At 36.2% G+C, this 19,375-nt stretch overlaps 1 protein-coding gene across 1 annotated transcript in view; it reads right to left on the reverse strand.

The window, feature by feature from the left end:
* Positions 1-19,375, reverse strand: part of Msl2 (MSL complex subunit 2) — a 40,661-nt gene that overhangs the window by 3,991 nt on the left and 17,295 nt on the right. The gene's annotated exons all lie outside the window — the stretch shown is intronic.

Genomic DNA, 19,375 nt, shown 5'->3' on the forward strand with positions numbered 1-19,375 from the left:
CAACATAATGGACTTCAATTCTTATGACAACCTATAATGATCAGTGTCATAAACCACAAGTACGCTAAATGTAGCAATATAGTATAAAAGTGAAAGGTGTCCCAACTTGAGACAACTCCCAAATTACAAACAACCCATGAGCCAGTAAAAGGCAACTAGATCTAATACCCATTTCTATACTTACTGCCCAAAGAAACAACTGTTCCTTGATTCCCAATTCAGACAAATGGCTCATAGTTAAACCAAAGCACTGCCTCTTTTCTCATTAATCATACAAAAAATATTCTCTGGACCACACAGAAACTAGAAATCAACAGGAAAAAAAAAAAATCACAAAAATTTCCAAATCTTTTAAAAATTAATCCATAAGTCAAAGCTATCACAAGGGAAATTACAAATCATTTTCTTAGTAAAAATGATAATGTCAAAACTTTCAGAATGTTGCTAACAGTTTTTTACAGAGGAAATGATAGTTTCAAAAGCCTGTATCATCATGGCATACAAGTGTAGCCCTAGGATTAGGGAATCTGAAGAAGGACCACCTGAGCCCAGGAGTTCAAGGCCAGTCTGGGCAAAATAGCAAGACTTCTCTGTGTCTTGAAATCTGTAACAGAACATAAGGTTTCAAAGCAATAACCTAATAAACTTTTGTCACTATAAGAGGAAAAGAACGAACCAAACTCAAACTAAGGAAAAAAGCAAATAAAGGTAAGAACAGCCAGTCATAGCAGCACACATCTGTACTTCCAGAATACTTGACAGGCTAAAGCACAAGAATCTCAAATTCAAGAGCAGCCTTGGCAATTTAATGAGACTGCCTCAAAATAAAAAAATTTTAGCCAGGAGTGGTAGCATATATCTATAATCCCAGCATTCATAAAGCTGAGGCAGGAAGATTGCCATGAGTTCAAGGCCAACCTGGGCTACATATTGACTCCAGGTCAACCTGAAGTAAACAGCAAAACCCTGTTTAAAAAGGGGAAAAAAAATTTTTTTAAAGAGCTGGGATGTAGCTCAGTGCAAAGGCCACAGCTCAATCCCTAGTACCACCAAAAGGGGAGAGGAATAGTAAATAATAAAACACAAAAACCAAAGAGAAAAATCAATAAAACCAAAAAGATGGTTGTTTTAAAAACTTAAAAATGTTTGGCACATGTTAGACAGAAGTTCAGGCCATGGAAAACTGGCTGGGAAAGTAGATGTGCCTGTCAATTACAAAATGCCCAGGACACATGCACAGAATGCTCCCCGTAAAGCCCTGCACATGGGTTTCTCGAAACAACTAGAGCAGGTTTTCAATAGGATGGCCTAGACTTGACATCTGCCTGAAGAGATGATATAAAAACAACAGTCCACACTGACTTTTTGCCACTGTGTTCTCTCTTGCATGGATGGCTCTCCCTCAACACTGTAGAGTATACCTTTCCCCCTACTTTTTTACTTGGCCCAAACTTGCTCTGCAGAGCCTATTTCTTTTCCTACCTTTAAATAAAACTTTGCTACCACTTGGACTTGCCTTGATGAATTCTCTGCTCAGGACAGAAAGAACCTTCAAAACCACCTCTAAAAGACTCCAGCAACACAAAACCCAGCCACAAAATTGCCAGGGAAAACAGGAGATAAAAATTATCAAAACCAGGAATAAAAGGATCGTTAGTATACTACAGAAATGTAAAAGCCTCTGAACAACTTTACGCCAACCAAAACAAAGATAAAAATGGACAAATTTCAGTGCCATGACTGCCCAGCAACAACAAAATCCTGAGTTCGAGCCCTGGTACTAGGGAAGAAAAAAAAAGAGAAACAAAATGGACAAATTTCTAAAACACACATGGCCAAATTTGACGAGAAAATTGTACATATGTGTACTTAAATAAATGTATATTAAGGGCCGGGGATTTAGCTCAGTGGTTCTGCCGCCTGCCTTGCAAGCACAAGGACCCAAGTTCAATCCCCAGTACCAAATAAATTTTTAAAAATAAATAAATAAATGTATATTAAGGGCCGGGGATTTAGCTCAGTGGTTCTGCCGCCTGCCTTGCAAGCACAAGGACCCAAGTTCAATCCCCAGTACCAAATAAATTTTTAAAAATAAATAAATAAATGTATATTGAGAAATTAAAATCGTAACTTTAAAAAGAAAATTTTAAAACTACAGATATAATTCAACAACCACTCTATCCTCATCTAGTACATGGGAAGCCCTGGTTCAATCCCCACCAAAGAAAAGAGAACAGAAAAAACCAGAAGATTGGGGGAAAAAAAAAAAGACAGTGGGAGAGAAGGAGGAAACAAATTCCAGGGCTAAATGCCTTCAGTGGTAAATTCTAACAAAAGTTTGTTTTTTTTTTAATAACATTCAAAATTAGAGGAAAAAAGTCTTCCTATCTCATGTTTTAGGGCCTAATACACACACACACACACACACACACACACACACACACACACACACACACAAAACCCCCCCATGAAGGTACGAAAAAATCTATAACTCAACAGTAAGCAGAATCTAGCAACATAATCCAACACCCATTAACATTAAAAAGAAAATTAAACAAAATGTACAGCCAATAGCATCCTTTAAAAGGTGAAATACTGAACTATTTCCTTCTGAAGATCAGGAAAAACGAAAGGATACTCTTTTTGCCAGTTCTATTCAAAGTAATACTTGAGATTTTGGCTACTGTGGTTAAGGTTCAATAAAGAACTCAGGGCATTTAAATTGAAAAGGGAGACATATAACTATGTAACAGATTATAAATCCCATATACAGAAAAACCTTAAGAAATTCACACACAGAGCCAGGCATATTGGCACACGCTTATAATTCCAACACTCAGGAGGCTGAGCTGAAGGACCACCAGGAGTTCGAAGTCAGCCTGGACTACATATTAAGTTCAGGGCCAGCTTAAACTATGGAGCGAGATCCTATCTCAAAAATTAAAAAATAAAAATCACACATACAAACTATCAGAACTAGGGCCAGGGATTTAGCTCAGTGGTGCTGCACTTGCCTGTCAAGCCACACGTCCTCAGTTAGATCCCCAGTTCCACAAAACAAAAAACAAAAAACAAAAAACAAACCCTATCAGAACCAATAAACAAGTTTACCATAGTCACTGTATAAATTTAATAATTATGTTAATTGCATTTTGGATGTCTATATACTAGCAATCCACACTCAGAAATTAACTTTTAAAAAACAATTTTATTCATAATAGCATCAAGAATATATTTTAAACACAGAAACATCCAGAATACAAGATTTCTATATTCACAACCACTAAACATTGCTGAAAGAAACTAAAGAAAATCTTAAGAGATACATTTGTTTCTGCACTAGAAGATTCAGTATTATCATAATGGCATTTTTCCCAAGACCACCTGTAAATTCAGTGAGATCCCAGGTGGCTTTTTTAAAAACTACTGACAGAATGATTGTAAAACTCACATGGACTCATATGCAATCTAGTTTGCCAATTTTGAAAAATAAAAGTGAAAGATTTTGAAATATAGTCACATTAACCAAGACAGTGTAGTAACTACAAAAGTAGTCATACAGATGAACAGGACAGAACTGAGAGTCCAGAAAGAAATTCCCACATTTATGGTTAACTGATTTGTGAGACAAGAGTGCCCAGGAAATTTATTGGGTAAAGGAGAATTACATTATGTGAAACAATTTGATACCCAAGTGCTTTTTTAATATATTTTTCAAAAATGTAGATCCTTACTTTATAACATATACAAAATTTAACTCCAAAATATGATCACAAGACTAATGTCAGAAGTAAAACTTGAAAATCTTCACAACTTCAGACTAAGCAAAGTGTTCTTAGATATGACACCAAATCCACAATCCACAAAATAATTTCCTCAAAATTGAAAAACAGCACCTAAAGCTGCTATTAAGAACATGAAAATAGGCACCTCTGAGAGCCAGCATTCTATTTCTTTGACTGTGTACTTCTAAATTTCTGCTCAATAAATTTCTTTTTTTTTTTTCTTGGTTTTTTGAGACAGGGTCTCACTATGTAGTTGAGACTGACTGGAACTCACTATGTAGCCCAGGCTGGTCTCGAACTCACAGCGATCCTCCTACCTCAGCCTCCCGAGTACTGGGATTACAGGCGTGCACCACCACGCCCGGCCTCTCAATAAATTTCTTTATGGAGAAGGAAGGAAGGATGGAAGAAAGGGGGAAGGAGAAAAGGGGAGAAGGGAGGAAGTGACAGACTGGGAAAAAATATTAATAAACTACATACCTGATAGAGGGCTATAATCATGATACTAACAAAAAAAGGGGGAAATGAGTATGATCAAAATACATTAAAAACACTGAAATTGTCTTAAAAAGAAAAGTAAACCTAGGAGAAAAGGGTAGACTGGTGACAGTAACTGAAACTATACTACATGCATGTACAAATCTCCCAAAGTGAAACCCAATAATCTATATAACCAATATGCAATAATAAATAATATGAAAAAAAGAGTAGTAATAAGCAGGGCCAGGGATTTAGCTCAGTGCTGCCACACCTGCCTCACAAGCACAAGGTCCTGAGTTTGCTCTCTGGTAAGCAAAAAAAAAAAAAGTAATAAGTATTGTTGCTATTCTTTATAACACATGGTCATTTAATAAATATGCAGATAACATTCAAAAGAAAAACTTTACTGCAAATCAACAAGACAATCCAATCTGAAAAGCAGGCAAGCAATTTGAATAAATGTTTCACCAAATAAAACAAATGAATGGCTTCTAAGCATGTGAAAATACGCTACCTATTAAAATACCAAGAGTTGGCAAAAATGTGGAGAACTTGGAACACTTGTATAACACTGGTAAAATGTAAAATGATACAATCGCATGGGAAAGCAGACTGGTTACTCTTTAAAAAGTTAAATATAAATTTACCATTCAACCCAGTAATTTTATTTCTAGAATACATCCTCAGCATTGTTCATAAAGGCGAAAAAAAAAAAAAGAGATACAATCCCAAAGTCCATTAACTGGTAGATAGGTAAACAAATAATTATTTATACAATGGAATACCGTTCAGCAATTTTAACAAACTTTTAGTATATACCACAACATGGATGCACTTCAAATAGTTCAAGTCAAAGAAGTCAGACACGAGAACATAATTATATGATCCCATTTATATAAAATATCCAAATACGACAGAAAAACCTTAACAGTGATTGCTTAGGGCTAAGAGTGGGAGAGGGAATTAATGGAAAATGTGTACAATAGAACTTTTGGGATGATGAAAATGTTCTAAAATCAAACTGTTGGATGATACTAAAATTTGGAAACACAAAACCTGAGGTGGACCAATAATTATGGAATCCAACTTTCTACCCAATGTCAATGCAAGGATCCCCTAAAAAGTACCCTTGACTATGTCTAAGGATAAAATGCAGGGATTATCTTAAATGTATATGTCCCTTAAAGACAGAACACATTTTGAGAAGTGTTCTAAGATAAATTTTGTCATTGTATAGAGTGTAGTTGCACAAACACATATGATATAGTCCAGTGATGGTTAAACTATGGCGCGCATACCACAGGAGGCTGTATCACTGAAAGCTCTAAAAGGTTCACAATCGCTGATACAGTCTAATTACTCAACGCCGCCCCTCTTATGTAATCAGGAGACATGGTAAATACAATAGTATGAGGCTGCTGCCAATGTAACATGGTACACTTGTCTTACAGCAAACCTTTCTAACAAGTAAAAGGAGTGCAGTACACAATTTAAAAAAAAAAATCCAGACACATAAACTAATTAACTTAGCTAATAAATTTTTCTTATGGGTTCCTTCCTGCCCCACCTCTGCCAGTACTAGACATTGAACCTGTCGCACTGAGCTACATCCCCAGCCCTTTTAGTTTTTAAACAGGGTCTCCTTAAATACCCCAGGAGCACTCAAACTTGCGATCCTTTTCCCCCAGCCTTCCAAAGTGCTGAGATTACACAGTGCCCAGCATCTTTTGTCCTTTTAAGTTTTATGCAGTATACTCAATTGTCTTCTTTTTAGACAGGGTCCCCCACTACATAACTCCAGCTGGACTTGAATTCAAGATCCACTTGCCTCAGCCTCCCAAATGCTGGGCTCATGGGCATGTATGTACCACCGTGCCCAGCTCTATACTGTGCCTAAATGTATATATATTCTGTTTTATGACTGGCAGCAAAGTTTGCTTACACCAGCAAACTGGTAAGTAATTTCACATAGGAATTTTTCAACTGCATTATAATCTTATGGGACTACCATTGTATATGAGATCTATCACTGATCAAACTATTACTATACAGAACATGATTCTGTATGTGTAATAAGAGATAAACCTTAAGGTTAAAAAAATGCTTACCTACTGGGAGAAGAGAAAGAATAAAGTGAAATGAATGAGACAAGAATAGATTATTCTGAGTTTATTATTTTCTCAGATTTAGCTTTCAAATCATGTAAATATTTTACATTATTATATAACTCAAGGGAGGAGGACAGAACTGGAGGTTAAAGCCAGGGCCCTTGCACTGAGCTACAATTCCCTGCTTTTAGGGGTAGGAGCTACACACAGGGCCTCCCATAAGTGGCTAAACTTCCCAGGCTGCACTTGAACTTACCATAGTCCTACCTTAGCTACCACATCCAACTGTAACTAAAACTTTTAAAGGAAAACCAGCATGGTGGTGTATTTCTGTAATCTCAGCTGGGAGCTGAAGCAAGATTGCTAAAATTCAAGTACAGCCTGAGCAACAAGGCCTTGTCTTAAAATAAAAACACAGGCATGGTGGTGTATTTCTGTAATCTCAGCTGGGAGGTGAAGCAAGATTGCTAAAATTCAAGTACAGCCTGAGCAACAAGGCCTTGTCTTAAAATAAAAACTTTAAAACGGGTTGAGGGCGCACCTCAATGTGAAAACCATGAGTTCAATCCCTAGTATGGAAAATAAGCAAATAAACAAGCATTTTAAATTTGTAAAAATGCATCTTATTCTAGAAAATAAAACAAATTGACAATTTGAGTCAAGGGGAAATATCTCTCTGATAAGACTACTGTAAAAACTGGTATTTGGGCCAGAATTTAGCTCAGTGGTGCCGCCATCTGCCTCACAAGCTCAAGGTCTCAAGTTCTAACCCAGGTACCAAAAAACAAACTGGTATTTGAAGGTTTGTTTAGCTTATGTCCTATTTCATACAATTTCAAAATAGACTTGCTCAAAATGCATACTTTCAGATAATTAATAGTTCATATCAAAAATTTCACTGTATTACTACCTGAGTCCATCTACACTATTTTACATAAGTTATCTTCCTTTATTAAGACAAATAGTCAAACTAAATGAATGATACATATGTATCATCCCATTAAAACAAATGATAAGAAACTGACCCTGAAAAAGACCTTTTCTCTTTGCAGTGATAGAGATAAAACCCAGAACCCTGTATATGCAAGACAAAGCCTCTACCACTGAGCTATCACACATCTGCAGCCCTTCAAGTTTATGAGGCATGAAAAGTACACTGAATGTTTTTTACTTTATTACATTGCAAGACATATTTCCACTAATCTACCTCAAAATATTCTCCCCTTATTGCAATCTATTCAACCCATTGTTCTTTCCACTTTCTAAAGCAGCTCTTGTCACAAATTGTGAAAATACAATGAATGGACTACCTGGTGTTTTCCAATAGAAAGACAGGCTCATAAGAACATTCCAGTGTATCTCATCCACTTTACTCAATTTGGCATTGTGTGACTTCTGACTCTTCCCCAAAGTCAAAATAAATGAAAGGTAAATGCTTTGAATCTGTTCAGAACATACAGGCAGCCACAGTAGTGCAACTAAAGACATTCGTGAAAGAGGACTCTCAGAACTGCTTTACAAAGTGGCAAGAACAATGGGATAAGTGTTTGTAGCTAGGGTGAGTATTGTGAAGAAGACAAATGGTAATGCGTCTTTTACTGTAACGCTTTTTTCATTTAAACATACTATATTTTTAAATCCTATCTTACACATCCCCAGCCCTTTAATTTTATATGTGACAGAATCTCACTAAAATTATCCAGCCTGCTCTCAAACCTGTATACTTCCTACCTCAGCTTCTGGAGTAGTAGTAGCAACAACAGAGGTATACCACCACACTTTTGCCACTTTACTGTAAAATACACCAAAGCTAGTATCTGGACTGGCTAGTATTCATCCTCAACAAAAATCACTGACAGCCAGCATGAAAATATACATTTTCAAAAATACAAGGAAAAAAACCCACCAAAATAAAAATGTAACTAGGCCTCAAATCAGCTTTCCTCTATCTATATACAAGAAATGTACCCTCCTTGGCATAAAAGGGATGGCACTTCTAAGTACATCACCAATTCCAATTTTTAACAAAGGAACTTGTAATTCACTCAAAAATACCATTTTAAAACATTATACTATAAAATTTATGTTGTCATATACACTACACCAAGCAAGTTATCTCAATTACTTTGAAGCACAAGATTTTTTGATTAACAGTGAGACTCTTAATCCCATGAATATTCTGACCAGATTACTTAAAGGGGGGTGGGTAGAGGGGTACAAGAAAAAATAAAACAGACAATGGTTAAAATGTTTAGCAAAATTTGTTAAAGACGGGTTAAAATACAACATGGAAAAATTAGATCGTAACAATGAAAATGAAGATGAATCAGACTCGTTTTAAAGCTTATGTAGAAATCACAAAAAAATTCAGTTAAAAAAAGATAAAAAATGGTTTGACTATTCTGTAGAAAAAAAAAAAATGACCAAGAATTAAAGTATCTAGCCGGGCGTGGTGGCGCACGCCTGTAATCCCAGCTCTTGGGAGGCTGAGGCAAGAGAATCACAAGTTTGAGGCCAGCCTGAAACACAAAGTAAAAAAAAAAAAAAAAAGTATTTATCAGCATCTTAACCACCATCCCTTCTCCAGAATGCCACTGCTTGGCCATGTTCCTATCAGAGCAAATACTGCCTAGTAACCTCAAATAATGGAAGTAACTTTAAATTTTATTGGTGATTAAAATGACATGAAAAGCAGTGAAAATTAACTAAGATTCACATGAAGAACAAACTGAAATGCCACTTCCAGAGCAAAAAAAAAAAATGTCAGAAGTGGTGGTACATGGCTGTAATCCCAGCTATTCAAGAGACTAAAGCCGGAGGATTACAAGTTTCAGGCCAGCCCAAACAATTAGCAAAACTGTCTCAAAAATAAAATATAAAAAGGGTAGGAGATGTAGTTTAAACTAGAATGAATCCCTAGGGTTGTTAACAGCAACAAAATAAATGAAAGCAATACATGCACAAAGGCAGGGGATGGTAATGATTAAAACCATCCTAACATTTGTTCAAGAAGCAATCTTGGAGATGAGAATTTTAAATGATCAAAATTTCACAAGATTCCAATGAATCTTATAACATTCAGATGGGAAAATATTTGGAGAAAACAATCAATTTTAGTTTTACCAAAATAATAATGGGATTAAAGCAGCATTGAATACAAAAGCTATAAAACTATAGCATCCTACCCAAAAAAAGCAGTTTTTTGCTGATAAAAGCAACATTAAACAGAACAGTTATCATGAAAAATACATTTTCTAAACTGAGCATGGTGGTACACCAGTTACAGCATTCTAGGAACATGAGGCAGAAGAACTGCAAATTGGAGCCCAGCCTGCTCAATTTAACAACTCATCTCAAAAAAAAAAAAAAAAAAAAAAAAAAATGCATTTCCACATAACTCAATAAAATATGCTTTTCATTACAGCCTGAAATTGCCTGCCAACAAATGGACCCACACCAAAAATGATCAGAAAATAAAGAGCTACTAGAGACAGGTACGGTGGCACACAACCATTAAATTCTGGCACTCAGAAGGCTAAGGAAGATTATGTTACAGTCCACTTTGGGTTACATAATGAGTTCAAAGCCAGCCTAGACTACATAGAGACCCTCTCTCAAAAAGCAAAGAGCTATCAGAGAAACACATAGATCTAAACTAAAAATGTCAAAAACATGCAAAATGGAATACTCATGATTTCGATTATTACTAAAGTAAATTTAAAAAAATTGCAGGTAGTGCTAGAGACTCAACATAGGGTTTTATCAGTGCTAGAAAAGTACTCCACCACTCAGCTACACATCCAGCCCCTAAAGTAAATAAATTTATGAAAAGCACTAAAATGGTGACCTTCAAATACTTGAAAAAATAGGAATTTGTCTAGATTCGTTACTGATTTAAAGTCAATTTCCTAATTAACTCCTTTTCATTCACCATTCCTTTCTAAATGGCAGATAACTTCATTGACCATCTTAAGTATTCCTACAGACAGAAATATAAAAAACAGGAGAAAAGAAGAAATACAAGCTTTAGTAACCAAAAAAATTTGCTACCAGCCAAATCACACTGCTGTGATGTTCTTGGATTTCAGGCAAAACATATGACGACATAATAATGAGTAGCACATTAAATCACAGAAAGGCATTCTCAAATGCTGAAGATAGAAAATGTTCAAATAGTGTCCAGGAACACAGTCTAACATTCTGCCAGACCAACTTTCCCTATACTGTAAGGGTAAGGTTTTTTGTTTTTGTTTTTTTTAAATAAAGATTCAATCTAACCATATCTGTTTCAGTATCTTTCCATTTTTTACAGTATGAACAAAAGACAAAAACCTTGTTCATATATCCCAAATTAAGAAAAGATAAACAAAAGGGTGTGTGCCTGATCTCAAATGCAATGAGGGTGAGGGAGGACAGGAAGAGCCCTTTGTAAAGTAAACAAAAATGAGGCAGCAGAACACTAACAATAATGAGGGAAGCAAATTATATATGCCAAGATCTTTGTTTCATCCCCAAAGATGTTCTAATGATGAATGTTTTGAATGCTTGGCACTACACAAATTAATCATTCTTTTATTACATTGCATGATTATATCACTTAACATTTACCTGGATATTTCTTATAATCATGAAAAATGGGCACACATATCCTTTGAAAGTTTAGCAAATTGTTACAAATCAAAAGGAATTTTAAAGGTAGTGTCAGAAGCTAGGTTACTGGAAATTCAAAATCTTGGGATACAGATGAATGCACTGAGAGTTTATAAGGGGCTGCACTCAGGATCATCACTTATATAAGGAAGATGCAAAGAATGAATAAGTTAGGCTAGGTATACTTGAGACAAAGACCTCATCAGATCCCACATGTGCTCTGAAAGTGGAAAAGCACTTCAGGATTGTCCTACATTGTGTTCAGACAGCCAGGACTGTAATGGACTAGTCTTTGAAAGCAGACTACTCTCACAGGAAGGAGATGTGGCTTTGAGTGAGGTGGCTCTCTACAGCCAAGCTCAAGTCCCAGTGAAGTCTATCAGCCTCAGCAACATCCCCAATAGTTTTTAAAAAAGAAAAATGAAGTCCTTTAGTCTTAAAATAGGGATCTGAGCTGAGATCATGATAACCACACAATAATTTGTAACTATCAAAACCCATTACAGCTGGACGTGGTGGCGCATGCCTGTAATCCCAGCACTGGGGAGGCTGAGGCAGGAGGATCACTGTGAGTTCGAGACCACATTGGGCTACATAGTGAGCTCCAGGTCAGTCTCAACTACATAGTGAGACCCTGTCTCAAAAAAAACCATTAATTTTTTTAGTGAAAATAAATAATGGTGTGCCTTTACGTGAGCTGGCTCTCCATTTTTTAAAACTATAAGATGACCACCTATTTAGATATTTTTACAGCACTCGAATTTGATGATTCTAAGACTTTATGGCTAGATTTATAAAGATGTACCAAATGTCTTACATTTGAATATTTTTAATTATTGAGGTAATAAGTATATGACTTGTATTATTTTGTGTTGAAATTTTGTTGTTTTTTTTTTTTTTGGTATTTGGTACCAGGGATCGAACTCAGGACCTTGCTCTTACAAGGCAGGCTTGCAAGGCAGGCAGCAGAATCACTGAGCTAAATTGCTGGCCCTTGTGTTGAAATTTTGTACAACAAAGTCAAAAAAAGCTTCAATATTTCCACTAAAGCTCAATTTTTTCACGTTTTCGTATTTCCTGCACCTTTACACATTTATATATTCTCCCTCTCCATCACAAACACAAACAAAATCAATCGCCCCTCCATTTCTTCCCTCCTGTTGATAAAGCCTCCTATCCCTTAATGTTCTTTCCTTCCTCTCTAACAGCATTGTCTCTTCCATTCTCTCTACGTCCTTTCCTACCCCTGCCTTAGTTTCAGAATTTCCCATGCTTCTTTTAATATTGTCTGCTCTCTTGACTCCAATATTTCCGAGTAATCTTTACTAGGTCATAGGCTCCTTTCAAACCTGATGATACACATATGCACAGACACAACTGTTGCACAGAATCTTACTGGAATCATTAACTTTTTCTTTTCCCTTTATGAGATATGTATATGACACCACGCAAAATTTAAAAGTGTTTTATACACATTTTTTTCTGTTGTTTTTTGGAGGCAGGAACCTGAGAAGTCTCCCACCTCAGTCTCCCAGAGTACTAAGATTTCAGGTGTGTGCTACACACTCCTATGTGATTTTTGCCCATAAGGCTATTTTAACTATCCTTTATAACCTGGTGACTTCTGAATCTGTCTCCAGCTCAAATCTTTCTCTCCTGAGCTTCAGACCCACATTATCTGTTGCCTACTCTGAATCTCTCTCATCTCTTTTGATAATCCGGATAACTCAAGCTTACTATAAGCAAATATGAATTTGTCTGTAGTAAAACCCCACTTTGAAAGCCTGCTCTTCCTTTTACATCCCTTATTCTTCTGGATGCTAACATCATCAAAGCAGATACCTTGAAACCATCCAGATTCCTCTTCAGCTCCATTCCACATTTAGTTGCCTTGCATACAGCTTTTTAAAAATCTGCCAATTTCACCCTTCAAGATTTTATGCTAAGGATTGCTCCTGCCTAAATTCCATCCTCATTTCTCTGTGAATACTGAGTTTTTCAATTTATCTCCCTTTCTCAACCTCACCAGCTGCAATCAACTCACCTACAATGTCAACAAGTGATCTTTCTAAAACACATCTAACTATACACTGTAGCTTTCTTTTCAAAACCCTTTAAAATACAAACCCTGTGGAATGATGTATAAGACCTTCCAGAATCTAGCCTGACCTACTAACTCTCCCCCTTATACCTTCGTATCTCCAATTACTAAGCTTTTTTTTTTTTGAACTCCCATACTCTATTCTCACCCACCACTGACCATTACAAAAGAGGCAAAGCTTACATATTCCTTGTTTTTTGTTTTTGGTAAAGGGGATCAAACTCGGGTCTTTGCGCTTGCTTGTGAGGCAGGTGGTGAAACCACTGACCTAAATCCCTGGCCCTACTTTGTCATTTGGTCTTCCTGGAATCTTTTTCCTTCCTTGAACGAAAACTACTTATTCAAGAGTCAACTCAAAAAAAAAAAATATATATATATATATATATATCTGTAGGGATATCTTTTACAAATAGGAAAAGGAACAAGAGATGGAGGCAGGGGGAAGAGAATAAAGGAAAGAGCTTTTGTAAATGGAAAGGGAAATGGAGTGGGAGCAGAGAGGGGTAGGAAGGAAAGGGGATGAAAAAATAAGATGTGTTATGTACATGTACAAACCCCCCATGATAATTGTAATTATTATGTACTGCAAACAGGTGCTAATATGTATTTTTAAAGAATGTGTCAAGTACGACCTTCCAAAACAAGCCTTCCTTAATCCCCGTTTGTTCAAAAAGCACTTTATACATTCTCCAATTATAATACCTATCACACATTACATATGGCCATTCATTGCTCGCTAAGTCTCACTCAAAACCAAAAATTTCACCTCTGTATTTTTTAAACCATTCTGGCAGAGACGCTAACACCTAATACATGTATGATGACTCAATCATAAAACATTAGATTTGGGACATGGATTTGGAAGTCATTTGTTCTGTGGCTTCATTTTAACCAAGAAGTGTCTTCAGCGACTAGTTGCTGGAAATAAGAACTAGAAGCTACATCTACTAAATTCCCAGCCTTGTATTCTTTTCATTTATCCAACATTATCCCTAATTCTGCTAAAACTACAACATCTGCTGAGACAATTTTAGCTTTTTGCCACATATCAAAAAGGAAAGATTACTGAAACTGAGCCACAGATAGAATCAATAAGTAACCACAAAATATAAAACTTTTTGAGAAAGAAACAGGAAGAGGTAGTCTGAACAACAGACAGTGAGTAGAGCAGGTAGAGTGAAAGGAAAGAGAGGATGTATTCTTAACAACAGGTTTGTGAGAGTCAGGAAATCCTCACTGAAGAGACTGGAGTTGTAAGAGCTCTATGTAGATTCTTTATACACTGACCTCAATTTTTGAAGTTAATCTTAAAAGTTCAAAATAAACATGTATCCCAGTAATGGCGAACCTTTCAAAGCTTTCAGTAACAGAAACAGCCCACTGCAGCAAAGATGCCATAAGGCAATCACTGACATATGCCATATAGCCATCATCTCTCATAAAACAGAGCCCAATAAATAACAAAGCTCGGCTCAGAATGTATGTCAGAATTCTTAACTATAGATTATATATATTATATATTCACATGTAACATATATAGCTACATACTAAATTCATAAAATGAGCTTGTTTCCATGAGTGATACATTTCAGAAAGCATTAAAGGTATTCATATATAAAACTGGTTCATTTATAAAATGTTCTATTAGGGCAGTAAACTGATGCCCTATTACACCCTCCTTATTGCTCTTCTGGAGTGAGAAGAACTACAGTGTACTGAATCTGAGTCATAATCCATTCAACCTAGATTTAGATTTCATATGAAAGTATGCATTCGATTTGGGGGGGATCAAGGTCTCTTTATAAAATAGTTCAGACTAGTCTTGAACTCACTATGTAGCCCGGGATGGCCTCAAACTCACTGCGATCCTCCTGCCTCAACACCACCCCTCCAGCCCATCCCCGTGCTGGGATTATAGGCATGCTCTACCACCCCGGATTAAAGTATGCATTAGAGGTAGAAATACATACTTCTAACAATGATATCAAGTCTGTCACAGGGCCTTAACAATAACATTTCTATGATGCAACCAATTCTCCACTTTTTCCAAATGAAGATAGGTATTTAAGCTATCTCCATTTGTCCTTTCTCCATTTATGGAAATAAATCATTTGTGTAAATAACCATTGGGAGCCTGCCACTCTATCACTTAAGAAAGCATTTCCAACCTTTTTCACATCTGATTTTACATACCAAAATTATATCCCAAATAAAGATGTAGAATATATTTCCAAACAGTAACTAGTAGGTTGCCTTCTTGATACATTATACAGAAAGAAGTAATCACCAGATTTAGCTAAAAATCAAAAAATAGTATGACAAAAAGATCACATGTATCACTTGCAAATGCGCACAAATAAAAATTAACTGTTCTTGGACAATTAAAACTGTGCTATGTTTAAAGATTACTTTCATTCTAGCAAAACTTGAGCCTGATGTAGAGGCCTATGTTGAAATCTAAACTTCTTAAAAAGCTTTCATTAGGCAAAACTCATGACTGATTTCACCATGAAGAATAATAAACAGGCTTGAGGGGAGGAGGCAAGTAGGGAAAAAAGAATAATAAACTTAGGTTAAGGAAAAATTAATATGAGAACAGAGATGCCTCTTAAGATACCATTTACTCTTGGTAGCACTTCTTACACCAGGCCTGTTTTTAAATTTCTGATTAAACAACACCTAAAATTTGTTCCTTTGAACTTACAACCAATAGTAAACTATATACCAAATGTATATCCCTCCAAAAATCAGCAAGCTCAAATAAATGAAGTTTTAATAATTAGGGGTATTGATTTACTCAAATTTAGCCTCTTAAATATCTTTAATCACCTAGAATCCACAGACATGAACTACTTAAACTATCTAGCACAAGCTGTGTACGGTGGCACATGCCTATAATCCCAGCCAGCACTCATAAGGCTGACACCTGAGGATTTCAAATGCCAAGGCCACCCTGGATTACAAAGGGAGAACCTGTTTCAAAAAATAAATAAGCGCTGGGGACTCAGCTGAGTGATACACACTTGCCTAGCATCAGTGAGGCACCAGGTTGAATCCCTAGCCTAGCACTACTACATAAATACATAAGAAAAAACACCCCACAAATAATTGCAGTATGCCAGGAAAATATGAACTTTAAAACAAGTAAAATGACAGAACGCATTAGTCACAAAAAATCATGCTAAAATGGAGTGCTGTGACCACCTAACCAAATAATTATTTAAAATTTATTTATATCACTTTAAATAACTAGGTACTACTACACTGAGAGACCAGTAATAGCTAAACATATCTGCCAATTTTATAAGGGATTTAGGGTGAAGAAAAGGACCAGTTAAGTATTGCAATTTTAAAAGTATGAATGTTGCTCAAGCCATAATGTTCTCTCAACATCAGAATGTTAAATATGCTTCTTTAACTTTTTTACTTTGGTTAATCTACAAGTAGGAAAAATACATTCCAGTAACCAGGTTGATAATCAACTTATACAGTATAAGGTAAGTTTCACCAGTCAATTATTATTAGAAAACCAAACACCCACCACATTATTAAATGGATGATGTCTAACTAGTCAGGCCCACAACATTCATAAACTTAGGTCATGCCTCATTTCATATTCTAGTAAGAATCAAAATAGAATGCCAGACGTCATTTTATCTTTTTTTGTTTGTTTGTTTTTCTGGTTTTTTTTTTGTGACAAGGTCTCACTATGTAGCCCAGGCTACATATGTATGAGAATGACCTGGAACTCACTATGTAGCCCAGGCTGGTCTCAGACTCACAGCAATCCTCCTGCCTCAGCCTCCCGAGTGCTGGGATTACAGGCATGCGCTACCATGCCCCGCTAGACACACATCATTTATCTTAATAACTAGGGAAAACTTGTACAAAGTGGTTACAAAGCATTTTTGTAATATTCCCTTATTTTCATTTTACCAAAGCAATGACAGTTGTTCATAAAATTATCAATAAGATAATATAGGCTAACAAACTAAGCACAATTATACTGATTCATAACTGAACAACCAATCAACAAATCAAGCTAAATATAGAACCAAATTTCCCAAAACAATATTCTAAGGGATCACAGATTTGCTTGATTACCTTCTTGGAAAGTCATCCCAAAGTACATTAGTATCTTTAAAACTGAATAATAGAGCCATTCATAAAACTGTTTAAATTTACAGAAACATTTTTCATTAAGTGCACTTATAATATCACAAGAAGAAATATTCCAAGGCAGCACTATTGTCATTCATCACCAAGGAAGCCTACTCCATATCTGACTTACCTAGGGATGCTGCCCAGGACTATTTATTTTCACTTTTTTCTTGTCCCTTTCATCCTTTCTCCCTTCCTCCTCCCTTGTTCCTCTTCCCATTTGAACACTTTCTTCCCATTTCCCAACATCCATTATACATTTCAGTCCTTATTTCCACTCTGTTTCTCACACTAGAGAAACAATGCAGTATTTAAACATATGTGTCCATTTTATTTCACTTAAAAGTATGGTCTCAAAGTCCATCCATGTAGCTAAAAATGTCTGAAGCTCATCTTTTTGTATGGCAGAGTAGTCAGGAATGTGTATTTTTAAAAGCTTTCCTAAACCAGATTTGGTGGCACTCACCTGTAATCCCAGCACTGGAGATGCTGAGGAAGTAAAATGGCAAGTTTAGGCCAGCCAATGACAAACTGTTTAGAACTCATGAATCTTAAAAACAGGATCAAGCCAGGCTCAGGAGTACATGCCTATAATGCCAAGCACTCTGGAAGGCTAAGGCTCTAGGAGGATCACAAGTTCAACACAACTTGGGCAACTTAATAAGACCCTGTCTTAAAATTTTAAAAATAAACAAATAAAATAGGCTGGGAGTATAACTTAGTACAAAGACCCTGTGCACAATTCCCAGGAGCCAGGGCACAGATCATCATATAGTCCCCCTAGCCAAGTCAGAAAATTTTAAGCATCAAAATGACTAACAGCCAAGCAGGGGTGTGCAGTCTTGTAATCATTCTTGTACTCAGGAGGCTTAGGCAAGAGAATTCAAAGTTCAATACCATCTCAGACAAAAATAAAATAAAAAGGCTAAAATATATTATGTAGAGACAAACATGGCAAAAATGTGACCTCTATTATTATTTTACTTTTTTGCTGAAAAAATTTGTTAGCCATTTTGTATTTTTTAACCAAGTGGTGAACTAAAGGTAGATTCAGATTGCTATCTGCCAACTCCAAACACCACATTACAATTATCCCATCTTTATACTAAAAAAAGGAGATATGAGCAGCACTATATTTCATTTGTTTTCCTCAATGAGTTTATTGGTACATTTTAGGTATACAGTACAGTTACACTCATCATTGGGAACTTGTACCTTTACATCAAAGATCTTGGTTCTCATTTTTCCCCATGCCTTGCCCTCCCCTCACCCCCTCCTCCCCTCCCTATTTACAAAAATTTTATTTCCATTTTTTCATTTTCTCATATTTTTTCTTTTGCCCTATTTCCTTTCCCCTACCTTTCCCACTTCCCCTACACCTTTAGCCCTTTTCTTCCTAATTCGCATTGTCAATTATATTTCACTTTTTTAAAAATTATCAACATCTTCCTGAATACACAACTTACAGAAGTAATAATCAGCATGAGCCAAATATTTAGAATTTTACACTTTTATGCTCATTATGTACTATTTCATTATCAACTTAAATTTATTTTTTTTTGTTTGTAACCAATAGTCCAGATCATCTTTATTCATTCATAATGTGATGAACATTTGAGCTGTTTCCAAGATTTAGCTATTACAAAAGCTTAGGAACAGACCAAATGCCCATCAACTGGAGACTGGATAAAGAAAATGTGGGTTTTTAAAAAATTTAAAACAGAGTACTACACAGCCATAAAGAATGAGAAATTAGGAGTCCGGCTTTGGCGCCAGCAGCTGCGGAGGCTAAAAACTGCCGAGAAGGCTCAGGTCATGGCCCTCGCCCCTGTCCCCTCCAACCCTCCTTCCCCCGGGGACCATCAGGCCTGCGCGCGGACATAATAGCTCTTCAAGTCTGCAATAAAAATGGCCTCCAATAAAACTGCATTGCAAAAAATGGGAAAGAAACAAAATGGAAACAGCAAAAAAGTTGAGGAAGCAGAGCCTGAAGAATTTGTGGTAGAAAAAGTACTGGACCGTCGTGTAGTGAATGGGAAGGTGGAGTATTTTCTGAAGTGGAAGGGATTTACAGATGCTGACAATATACA

This window comes from Fukomys damarensis, unplaced genomic scaffold (genome assembly GCF_012274545.1).
Source record: "Fukomys damarensis isolate Sample0158 unplaced genomic scaffold, DMR_v1.0_HiC HiC_scaffold_37, whole genome shotgun sequence".
Lineage (NCBI taxonomy): Eukaryota > Metazoa > Chordata > Mammalia > Rodentia > Bathyergidae > Fukomys > Fukomys damarensis.